Source organism: Nicotiana attenuata, chromosome 9, assembly GCF_001879085.1.
Source record: "Nicotiana attenuata strain UT chromosome 9, NIATTr2, whole genome shotgun sequence".
Lineage (NCBI taxonomy): Eukaryota > Viridiplantae > Streptophyta > Magnoliopsida > Solanales > Solanaceae > Nicotiana > Nicotiana attenuata.
The window spans coordinates 43,846,956-43,859,455 of record NC_031997.1 but is presented as its reverse complement, the minus strand read 5'-3'; the positions used below and the strand labels follow the sequence as shown (position 1 = coordinate 43,859,455).

General features: G+C 37.2%; 1 long non-coding RNA gene across 2 annotated transcripts; it reads left to right on the top strand.

Moving 5' to 3' along the window:
• Positions 249-4,662, top strand: LOC109232341. 2 transcript variants are annotated; one of them, XR_002068945.1, is made up of 3 exons: positions 251-555; positions 3,287-3,527; positions 4,225-4,662. It is a non-coding gene; the product is annotated as an uncharacterized LOC109232341 (long non-coding RNA). The 2 variants fall into 2 exon arrangements; XR_002068944.1 differs by lacking the exon at positions 4,225-4,662 and having other exon boundaries at positions 249-555; positions 3,287-3,734.

The following is a 12,500-nucleotide window of genomic DNA, read 5'->3' as shown; positions in this document are numbered from 1 at the left end:
TTAAAAATCACTTACAACAAGCCCATCCAAACGTGGTCATATATATATGCACGCGCGTGCTTCACATGAGTTGTAGCAAGGAAAGTATTGTTCTAAAGATTGGCCAAACATGTAGCTTGTTTGGCGAAATTTCTAAAATTAGTTTATTTGAGAAGTATTTTCTTTAAAAGCACTTTTGGAAGAAATTTCTGTTTGGTTAATTAATTTGAAAAGTAGCAATTAATTTTGATCAAATTTTTAAAAAGTGTTTCTAAGTCTCAAATATACTTTTGGCTAGAAGTTAATTTTTTCTAGTTCCCTAAAATGGTTTCTACTCAAAAGTATATTTTTTCTTCAATTTTGAAAAAAAGTACTTTTTTTGAAAGGAAAAAACTGCTTTTTGATTTGGACTATAAGATCTGTGCTATTTTGGAAAACAAAAAAAATGCTTCTGGCTCCCAAATATTTGGCAAAACATGACATTCTTTTGAAAATAGGAAAAGGTTACAAAAGTTGCGGAGAAATGGGCAGTACCCAGTAAGCGGATCCTCAGTTGCAAAGTTTTCTTCTTTCTGGGTAAGAATTTCATACTAATTTGTTTTTTTTTTCCTTCAATAAATCCATCTTCTGTAGTTTTCTGTTGATTTTTTGTTGGCTTTTGATTGATCGGTCTCCGTTTTTCTTCCATTTACTATGATGTGCTCTTGGGTTTTGCTTCTCTTTAGAAGGTTTAATGGTTGACTCTTGATTTACGTGGATATGTGGTTGTTATAATCTTTTCGTTATGAGAATTTTCTATGGCAAATGTAGTACAGCACACAAAGGTGGATCCAAGATTTTAAGCTTTATGAGTTCTGAATTCTAGGACGGTGACCTTAAGTGCTAGTAACTGCGTTCAAAATTAAATTTTTGTACATTTTAATGAATTTCACTGTTGAATTCTGCCGAACCTGTATCCTGAAAGCTACCTACACCCTTGTGTGCAGAGGCAGATCCAGGATTTGAACTTTTATCGGATTGAGTTCAAAATTGTACCACAACCCATTTGATTTAACAGTTCAAAATCTATTACTTGTACTTGTTTAGTGAATCCTTTTACGCATATATATTGTCTATGCTAAAGCTACTGAGTTCGGATGAACCCATAACTTGATCTCTACATCCACCCTTGACAACACTATGATATGTGCTGGACACATGTCCTGAGTTTTAATCCTGAAGGTGAACTATGTCTAGTATTTATGTAGAGAAGGGTAAAGGGGTGCTCCTATTATCGACGGAGTATCCAAATTGAAAACACCAGATTTCTTGGTTATAAAAAAAATCTGTGGATGATTGGGTACAATTTCCATGATTTTCCATCAACCCGCAATTTGGATTTTGGAATTAATGAAGAGATCTCTGAATTAATGACTTGTGTTTTAATTATGTTTGACTAAAGTAGTTTTCTAAATGATGAAATTATCATGTCTGATGAGATTCTCAAATTATGTCGAATTGGTAAGCAAAAACTGAAATATAGAAATTAAGTTGGAGTGGAGCGTCATTTGGATGCAAGGCTGCAAACACTCCATGCTTAAATGTACACAATGGCCCTTTAGTTGAATTTCTGTTTAAGGTTTCAGTCTATGTTGCTCGGACTCTCCGAAAATGTTGCTGGGTGCGTGTCGGATCCTCCAAAAATAGTGTATTTTTGGAGGATCCGACACGGGTGCGGTATCATTTTGGAGAGTCCGCAACATAGGTTTCAGTATGTCTATTCACTCGGTGAAGTTTAACATGAATATGTAGTCTGTGACAGTAGGTGCTACTAACGAGTTCAATATTTTTGGTCAAATGAAATTTTTTATTTAACCAAAGTGTCAATATACACGTACTAGCTCATTGAACTCTAGAGCTAGATCCTCAAAAATAACCAAAAGAAAACTATGGTAAGTTGGTCTGCTAAACAAAACAGATCCTGCAAGCAAGGTGCTGATTGAAATAAAGAAAAAGAAATCGAATAGACGATGTTACATTTTACGTTCTTGATGATCAGAAAGAACAGGGAAAAAGAAATGGAATGAGTACTCATCAAAAGTTTTATGCAAGTATAAGATGGTGTGATATGTAATTGATACGGTTTCAATGCCTAAGACTACAATGCACGTCTTTTCTTTTGTGTCTTTCCACCTTCTATTTAGCATTAGACATTCAATATAGTGCAACATAGTTCACAACCGTAGCAATATTATGAATCAGCCTAGTTTTCCAAAAGAATATTAAGACTATTCTATTTTGTCTCTACAGTATCTTGTGGATCACAATAATCATGTGGGTTGATGCATAATCATGTTAAGTTGAGCCAAGTTAGCAGTTAGCTTGACTAGAATACTAAACGACTTCAAATTGTGCTCAAGCTAGATTGATATAAGCTTAGCTAAACTCTGCTCGATAACGTAGAAATATTGATAATCAAAAGTTGAACCAGTTTTTTCATTGTTTTGTAACAAAAGCATTGTAGTTTTCGTTAATTAATGAGGTCTCAAAGTCACATCCGGTTTCTTGCATCTTCCTTTTGTATAACTTTCTTGTTTTTGTTTTGTTTTTATTGATGTTTTGTTCTCTGAATGTCCATGCCTCTATCCATAGTAGTGGGGTACTATCGAGAAATCATTTTTACTCTTTCGTTTTCCTTCAACCACTATTTTCTCTCTCTCCATCATCATATTCACTTAGTACCTTTTTCAGTTCTCATGTATAGGTTGCAGGAACAGTACAGTAAATTGATACTTCATTAAAAAAAAGGAAAGCGAAAATAAAAAGATGAAGTACAACATAGTTATTTATCTGCCTTCTCTTATCTTCTTAATTTGGACTGTTATTTGCTAAGTTGTGCAAGAGATTTTCTTGAGCTGGTCAAGATGTAATGCTCAGCTGCATAGTTTTCGTGTTTACTTTTGTCCTATCTTGTAACTGTGAAAACTGAAGTAAATGAAGAAGATGGTATCTCAAGGTATATTTTGATTTTGCAGCTTGCAAAGGCATATCATATATTTAGATATATGTCTCAACTTCTATAATTTCTGACCTCATTGTCACTAATGTTTCTAGCCTTCTTTTAAAACCATGGGAGGCGGGATGAAAGTTCTTACCAACTGAATACATACAAAGTATTAAATACTTTTATTAGTGGAGATCAGTGTTGTCAAAGGCACGCTTAAGGCATGCTTAAGGAACTTTTGCTTCAATGAGCGTAATCCTGAAAAGACTTTACAAAACAATTGATATTTCACTTATTGTAATTTTTTTTTCAATTCCTTTGCAGAACTGTGGCGTATTTTAAAAGCTCCAAAAGTTCTCTCGGCAATTGAGGTACAAGCAGAATTCCCTGCTCGACTCTCGTGAGCCAAGTTTGGCAGGCCCAGTGCTGCTCTGTTTGCCTGTGTCCAACCACGCTGTATTTTACATTCCCAGTCTCTATTGAGCAGACTTCCACTGTCTTGAAGCCTCTCTTGAGTATGCTGGTTGGATGAATGGTCTCCCAATCATGCAAGATTCTTTCAACAGTTAATATTAGTTCCTCTGTCTTATTTATATCTCTGTACTTCAATTTACAGTCCTATATCTCTTAAATGTGTTTTTTCTACATTGCATTACCACCCACTCTCTTCCTCGGGGTAGATGCCAATCTTGTTGTCAATGGTGGACGGTCTTAAGGCTGCTCCTTCTACTTTCCACATACCTAATTATTGTACCATTGCTTGTTTCCTTTATAGTTGTTTTGTTGATGTGTCTCCTTGAATAATAATTGTGCTTATAGTTTATCACCAGTAGAGTCGTTTTAATAATTGTTGTGCTCATAGTATTAATTATAACTAGGATGTCACGTTAGTGTATTGTTGGTTTAAATTACATGATTAAGACATTGGGTTATGCAGTAGACAACTCTATCTGTTGGTTTTGCATTTCCCATCTGTGCTATTAGCTGTTGTATATCTGCCTTTGCCTTTGGTCATTCTTTAATCTTTTCCAGTTTTCATAGCCCATGCGTGGTGCATTTATCGATTCAAGCTTATGAATATGGATAAATTTTACTTGTCTCTGAGAGAGCCTGCTACTCAGTTGTGGCATGATCTCTTCCCCGTACCTGTGGCCATTTACATCATTACAACATGATACTGTTTAGTGCGGCCACACCTGGGGTATGGGAGCAAAAATAATGTTTTCGGCCATGGAGTCATTCTGAAATGTGGACCTATGCAGTTTGTTAATCTCAATGTTCGAAAGATGCCAAATCACAACTACGTTTCGGGTGAGAAACCATTCTTCTTATGTGATGATCACGCGAGGATTGAAAACGAAGTGGCTGTCCGATTTATGGTGTTTGCTGTGAGATGGAACGATGATCGTAGGAATTTCGACGTTCTTGCAAGCATAACAGGTGATTCCCTTGGGCCAATTTCACTGAATGGATTAGATGGTTTAGAGCTTTAAATTTCTTTATAGGAAAGGAAAAGAGAAAGTGTATTGTTAGAGTAGTTTCTCTTACCAAATCAAAATAGGAAAACAGGAAACCTTGTATAGGTTTTATTGGATGTGAATGAGTTATCAGTGAGATTATAATTCTAAATGGCAGTGTTACAGCTTTGCTAAGAATGTATTGAAGAAATGAAAATGGTTGAGATAGCCCAAATTTCTTTAGTTTCTCAACAATTCTGTCCATTGTACTACTACTTTCTTCATAATCAGTGTTAGATTAGTTAGTGTTTGATGATAGTATTTGAGAAGCGGTTGTTTTGTCCCTCGTTGGAAAAAGAAAGAAAGGAAGTTTGTCTTATATAGTTTGAATATTTTTAAGGATTTTTTTGGAGGGAAATTGGAATTTGACTATATTATTAATAGTCAAGATTGGGCACTTGGCAATTTGGGCCGATTAGCATGGGATTAACATTTTAGTGGGGCATTTGCATCTATACCCATTTTTTATGCCACGTTTTAACTTGTGCCCGCTTTGCTAAAAAAAGTGCAAGCGTATCCGCTTTTTCGCATAACTTCAGCATACGGGGCTGAAGTAGCAAAGGCAATGTGACGACCCGGCCCGTCGTCACGTGAGTTACCGCCCCGTTTTTCCCATATTATGTTTCTCTATGCTTCATTATCGGTATTTGGGGTAATCGAGTTGGATTGGTTTGGTCTTGGTAGGAGATGAGACATTTAGTCTCTCTAAGGAAAGCTTGTTTTGGAAAAGTCAACCAGAAGTTGACTAGTTGGTTAGAGGGCTCGAATGTGATTTCCGGAGATTCGGTTAGCTTCGGGGGATGATTTGTGACTTAGGAGCGTGATCGGAATTGGTTTTGGAGGTCCGGTGTAGAATTAGGCTTGAATTGGCGAAGTTAGTATTTTGGCAAATTCTGGTTGGTAGGTGAGATTTTGATCCGAGGGTCGGAATGGAATTCCGAGAGTTTCTGTATCTCCGTTAGGTGATTTTGGATGCGTGTGCAAAATTTCAGGTCATTCGGAGATGTTTTGGGTCGAGTTTTGATCGAATGCGTATTGCGGAAGTTTTGAAGAAACTTAGGCTTGAATTCGATGTGATTTAATGGTTTTAGCGTTGTTAGACGTGTTTTGAGGATTGGAACAAGTTTGAATAATGTTTTAAGATGTGTTGGTAACTTTGGTTGAGGTCCCGGGGGCCTCGGGGGTGATTTAGGGAAGAAATTTGAAGTTGGAAAATTGCAGGTTTTTGGTTGCAGCAGGTGTTTCCGCATCTGCGGAAAGGAGATCGCAGATGCGGTCTCGCAGAAGCGAGCTAGGCCTCGCAGGAGCGGAAATAGGAGCCCAGGTCAGGTTCCGCAGGAGCAGGACATTGGGTCGCTTAAGCGGTCCCGCAGATGCGAAGTTGGACCGCAGAAGCGAAAAGTCGCCTTAAGTGAAAGGTCCGCAGGAGCGGACGTTGACCGCATAAGCGGAAGGCACAAAAGCGGGATTAATCCGCAGAAGCGGAAATAACTGGCAGGTTAAGTGAAAACATCTTCCTCGAGGATTTTTGAAAGAGTAGCATTTTGGACTCCGAACCTTGAGAGCTTTGAAGCGATTTTGAAGAGGGGTTCGAGGGCTATTATCAGGTATGAACTCTTGGACTTAGAGCTTGATTTTATGGTGTATAAACATGAATTTGGACTGAATAATCAAGGAATCAAAGGTCAAAAATGGTGGTTTAGGGCTTGAATTTAAGAGAGTTTAAAATAGGGATTTGAGGGGTCAAATGGACCCCGATTTTGATGATTTTGATATGTATAGACTCGTGGCGTGACGAGGAATCCGAAGATGTGAATTTCGTAATTTTTCGAGAAGTGGGCCCGGGGCTCGGGTTTTGCCAACTTCGTGATTTTTGATATTTTTCGAGTCTTTTCGATTGGGTTATGACCCATTAGCCTATTGTGATGTATTTCTTGTGGTCTTGATCAGATTCGACGCGCGAGGAGGGCGATTCGAGGGGAAAAGGCATAGCGAGCTAGACTTTGACCGGCTAGAGGTGAGTAATGATTTTAAATGATGTTCTGAGGGTTTGAAACCCCGGATTTGCACAACTTGGTGCTATGTTGAGATGAGATACGCGTTCCATGACGAGCGCGGGGTCGTTTACTATTGGGGACTGTGACTTGGTCCAGTCCGGATGATACTTTACCGCGTATTAGCAATGACTTGTTGTTTTTACTATGATTTGGGCTTATTGCCATATTTGGGGCTTAGTGCCGACTGTTTGAACTCTTTATGAACTATCATCACTGTTTTCCTCACTGTTTGAAATATTATTTGAACTCAGTCCATGTGATTTACACTGTTTTCTTGAACTCAGCCATATTTACTCAAACTTGGAGTTTTAAACTGATATTTGAACTATTGTTTGAGCTGAGTATCATTGCTTTACTGTTGCCCGAGGGACTGTTGACTATTTCTGGACTGATTGAGGCCGAGGGCCTTATGTGAGGGCATGATGAGTGAGGTGAGGAGGCTTTCAGGCCTTGTTGATAGCGCTTGGGCTGTAGGAGCCCCTCCGGAGTCTGCACACCCACAGTGAGCGCGGGTACCCATCTAGAGTGATTAATTATTGAACAGTGGTAACAATGACACTGTTATACGCGTTTGGTCGGGTAACAATGACTGACCAGTCAGGTAACAATGACTGACCAGTGGTAACAATGGCACTGTAATACGCGTTTGGTCAGGTAACAATGGCTGACCGGTCAGGTAACAATGGCTGACCATACTTGAGCATACTTGTTTTATTAATTGTTTTCAAAGAGATTTTCTTCCTATATTTCACTGGTTTGTACTGTTTATCTGATGTTGCTGCTTGAGATAGCATTATTTGTGCCCTTGTGGGATTTTATGTTCTCAGTCGTTATTTAATTTTATTACTCACTGGGTCGGAGTACTCACACTACTTCCTGCACCATGTGTGCAAAGACAGGCACAGCTTAGTTCGTACCTGAGCGCTGATCTCCTTCCAGACCAGGCGGACTAGGAGAGACGAGGTAGATGTCGACGTCCACAGCCCCGTTTTCTTCCTTATCTTCTGCATATTTTATTCATCTTCAGACTATATTTCCAGACTTGTAGTATTTTCACCAACTCTGTAGTAGCTCGTGACTTGTGACACCCCGATCGTCGGGCTGAGTTTGGGATGGTTTTTCCCCGTTATATTACGTTTATTTCCGCACTTATGATTAATCAGTATCTATGGTTTAAACCTGTTGTGCTAAGAAATTTTCAAAAGCAGTGTTGATTGTTCTGTTGGCTGGCCTTGTCTTCACGAGAGGCGCCATCATGACCGGGTGGGAATTGGGTCGTGACAAGTTGGTATCAGAGCCTAGGTTACTAGGTCTCACGAGTCATGAGCAGGTTTAGTAGAGTCTCGCGGATCGGTACAGAGACGTCCATACTTATCCTCGAGAGGCTGCAGAACCCTTAGGAAAACTTCACATTCTTGAAATTCTTGTCGTACTATTTTGTTGATCCGGGAACTAAACTTCTGTGTTCTATCCTCTCGCAGATGACGAGGACCCGCGCTACAGGACGAGACGGACGCTCACCGGTACCACCTACTGAGGGCACTAGAGGCCGTGGACGCGGTCGTGGTCGTGCTAGGGGCAGACCAGCGAGGGCAGCACCTGTAGATCCACCAGCTGCCCCGGCTCAGGACCAGCCTCCAGCTGTAGATGCTCCAGCAGCACCTGTGCAGGCACCAGCAGTGCCTATTGTGATTCCTGGCCTCCAGGAGGCTTTGGCTCAGATATTATCCGTTTGCACTGGCCTGGCTCAAGCAGTCTCAGCCACTACTGCAGCAGCTACCTCACAGACCGGGAGAGGTCATCAGACCCCCGCTGCTCGCACACCGGAGCAGGTTGTTCAGGGATTGCAGACACCGGGAGCAGTCCCAGCTCAGCCAGTTGCGCCAGTTGCACCAGTTGCCCCAGCTGCGCCAGTCGCACCAGTTCAGGACTTTGTAGTCCCAGTTATGCCAGACGATGAGCAGCGTCGTCTTGAGAGGTTCAGTAGGCTCTAGCCTCCATTTTTCAGTGGTGCTCAGGGCGAGGATGCCCAGGGATTTCTGGATTAGTGTCAGCGTATGCTTCGGACAGCAGGGATTTTGGAGACCAGCGGGGTAGCATTCACCGCATTTCAGTTCACTGGGGCTGCCTTCACATGGTGGGAGTCGTATGAGCGGCGTAGGCCGGCGGGTGCAGCGCCTTTGTAACTGGGAAACTTTAGCTGTTGAGCTGAAGTTTTTGTCTTTGTAACTGGGGAACTTCAGCTCTAAAGCTGAGTTTTTGGTCTTTGTAACTGGAAACTTCAGCTCAAGAGCTGAAGTTTTTGTGTTGTAACTGGGAAACTTCAGCTCTAGAGCTGAAGTTCTTGTATAGTTGAAGTTTTCTTAAAAGAGATCCTTTTTTCCTCTTGAATGTATGCTTTCACTGCAGCTATTGTATCCTCTGGTTCAACCATTACGACAAGCACGACCATCTTTAGTTCTGTGATACTTGTAAACGTTTTCGAATTTCTCTTTACATTTCTTGGCACTTCTATGATAACCAAGGTCAGCCAATATCCTGCACATAACAATGAAAACAATTGGAACAGAAACGAAGGACAGAAAGTCTCATTCAGTAAAAATTAATGCTTGATTCTGTTTTTTGATATTCAATTCTCAAAAGGGTGCACAGGATATTGATGCATAAATTTGTTTTCTTATTGATTACTAGCACAATTAAGTAGATGTATGTTGCCTTTTTGCAGTTATTTTTGAAACCTATCTCTTAAATGACTATGGATTTAGATTTTGTCTGTTGGACGCATATAGGCAAAATGCATTTCCATGCATCCTACTTAAACAATAGCAAAGCTTTTTCATCAGTACTTCTTAACGTTATTGAACTCCACAAGCCTCAAAAAGCATCTTAAACTAATAACCGGAAAAAAAAAAGAAGAAGATAAAGAAAACGAAGGAGGCGAAGGAGGAGGAGAAAGGAGCTGAAGTTGTTTAAAAGGTGGGTACAAGTTAAAAGATTTATAAAAAAAATGGGTATAGGTTAAATGGGGGCGACCAAATAGGGCGCCCCGTGCAATTTTTACCATTTTAGCCACTTATTATTTTATTAATTAATTTTTAAATTAAATTTCAGAAAGCATTTTTAACAGATTTTTTTTTAAATTAAAAAAGGTGACTATTGGTTTTAAAAGGTAAACATGTTATGAGAAGATGAGTCTGTTAATTCCAACAGGCTCTTAGAGTTATTATAAATACCTGTATCATCTCCAAAATAAAAGATATCTGAAAATTTTCATCTCTTTCTCTTCTACTTATTTTCTACAACTCACAAACATTTTGTTCTTGTGTGAAATTCGAGTTAATTGTTGAAACTCCAATTTCAGATGCTTTGTAAAATCCTTAAGGAATTCTGCTATTATCCCTGCAGGCTGCAACAACAAAGTGGGAAGCTTAAATTTCTTAAGGACAATGATTACACTATCGAAGCCAGATTATTTCATCCCATTATTTATCTAACAATCAGAACTAGATGTATCCCCCATTATTCCTATAGCTAAGCACAATTTGGGGCTCTTTTGGCTTAATTTCATTATGGGTTTCATTCCATTTACCTAACCAAGAACTGCTAAATACACTAGCAGCACTAACTTTGGACTTTGAATTCCATGTTTTGGCCTTGTTTTTAAGCACAAAATTTGATTTTTTAGGTGGGGTTTTCTTAAAAATGCAACCTTGATTGACAATATCATTATGGGTGGTATGAAATTTGGTTTTTTGAAGGGAATAATTGAATTGTACCTGAGGAATAATAACCTTGCAGCTCTGAGGTAGAATTGGTGGCTAGGGACAAGAGCCACACTCAAAATCTAAAATTCAATGGGATAAACATGAGTGTTTTAGACTGTTTGTGCTTGGCCAAATTATTTGAGAAGCTTGTTTATATAAGAAAAACTAGTAAACTTACCCATGCTTTGCGCGGGATTTAAGAAACATCAATAAATTTAAAAAAATTATCAAGTTAATGACAAATGTAGATATTAACCCTCTTTTGACGCGAAAGAAAATTGCCAATAAATAAAGTACATTTGGTTTAATTTATAAATTTAGTTTTTTGTAGCAAATAATCTATGTAGTGTATAGTTAATTGTATATTACCAATGAAGATTACTTGAGTTTTATCTAATTAAGAAAGTCCAAGACGAATAAAAATAAAAATCTAAGATTAAAATAAAAGTTGCATAGATTTTTAAAACTACTAATTACACAAATAAAATAAATTAAATTGTTAGTTGTATATTGAGAAGCTGAAAATTTCTATGTGAAAAAATACATACTTTTTGATAAAAGATCATTAGGAAAACCTCTTCCTCTTACCTTGCAGCGTCAGTGTTAAAATTTTTATTCCATTAATTTATTTCATTATTCAGGTAGTTAAAACATATTTTTATGGGATACATTTAATTGAGTAACTGCAACATTAAATTAGAGATAATGACACACTTTAAAGAATAAAATTCACCAATCATTCACTGCAACATTCAAATTTTTTAATAAGAAAATCCGTCAATGACACGCTTAATAGGATAAGAGCCAAAATCAATTGTGTGTAAATCCAAACATTGGAATAATGGGTATTGTTTGACAGTTGATTATGAACTTTAATAAGTTTCCAATCATCTATAGTATAACCCGAAAATCAAAAATACTTTATTCATAAAGTTACTAACTCGTTGTCTAGTGATTTTTAAACTACCGAAAGCCTACCCATTCACAATGTTAAAAATTTTGATCAGTAATAACATATTATAACATGTGATTTTCTTAATTAATTACATTACATTATATGTTAACTTAATGTTATATACAAATTGTCAATGTCATAAATTAATGCCTCGTGAATTGAACGTTTGTATTCTTTTGGCACAACCTTCACAATACAAGTAAAGTTTTACAATGATGGTGGTTGAATTATCTTTGTTCTTCAAGAAATATCACAACGCCACACTTTTCTTTGTAGGATCATTCTTCTTTTGATCTCATCCTCATTTGCTTTGGTTTCTTCCCTTTTCTTTTGAACACCAAAAATAAATAAATCTTTGAGTATTATGAAAACATGGAAAGAAGTTGAGATTTTTGAAAAAGAATATTAGAGTAAACATGTTATAAATTTACGAAATTTGAAGGAAATTTAAGGAGTTATGAGTGTTAGAAGAGAAACAACTTTAGACAAGGAAGAACGATTAAAAAAAAAGAAAGAAATAGGGCAAAAAGAATTAAGAACATATAGAAAAATATATTTATAAAAATGATAAATCTATATATAACAGGAAAAGAAAAGCACATTAGAATGTCACTTCGGTATAGAAAAAATTCACAACTCAAAGTTATTGCAATTGTAAAGTATAAATATATACAATAAAAAACAGATGTCAAAATCTCTTTGTATTATTTGAAAAAAATCACTACTTCAACTTATACAACATAAATCTAAAGGTGACAAAATCAAAGACCATTACTGAGAATTGTAAAATAGCCTTTACTTCGATCTTCGCCTCATTAATTGGCACTTCCTCTTAAAAATTCTTCTTTAGATCCACACCTGTATGAAATATCTTTGTGCATTTATCTTTAAACAAAAAACAAAGAATAGAATTTAAACCGTACCTTAGTATAGTTTTTCTTTTCCACTCTATAGCCTTTGACATATAGATACCTTAAACCATTAAGAGCATAATATAATGTTAGTATCAATCATATTTTTTCGAAACATAGAAGTCCTTATATAGGTACATATGGAGGAACATATAATAAGTTGTCATAAATTTACACATTAAATATTTAGAGTTTTTGAATATGAAAGGCATGGGAGTTAGAGATTATTAAAAATGTAGGTTATGAAGATAAAGATGTGTGAGTTATGAAGATAAATTTTTTAATATAAAATAAATGAAAAATGATGAAATATATATATATATATATATATATA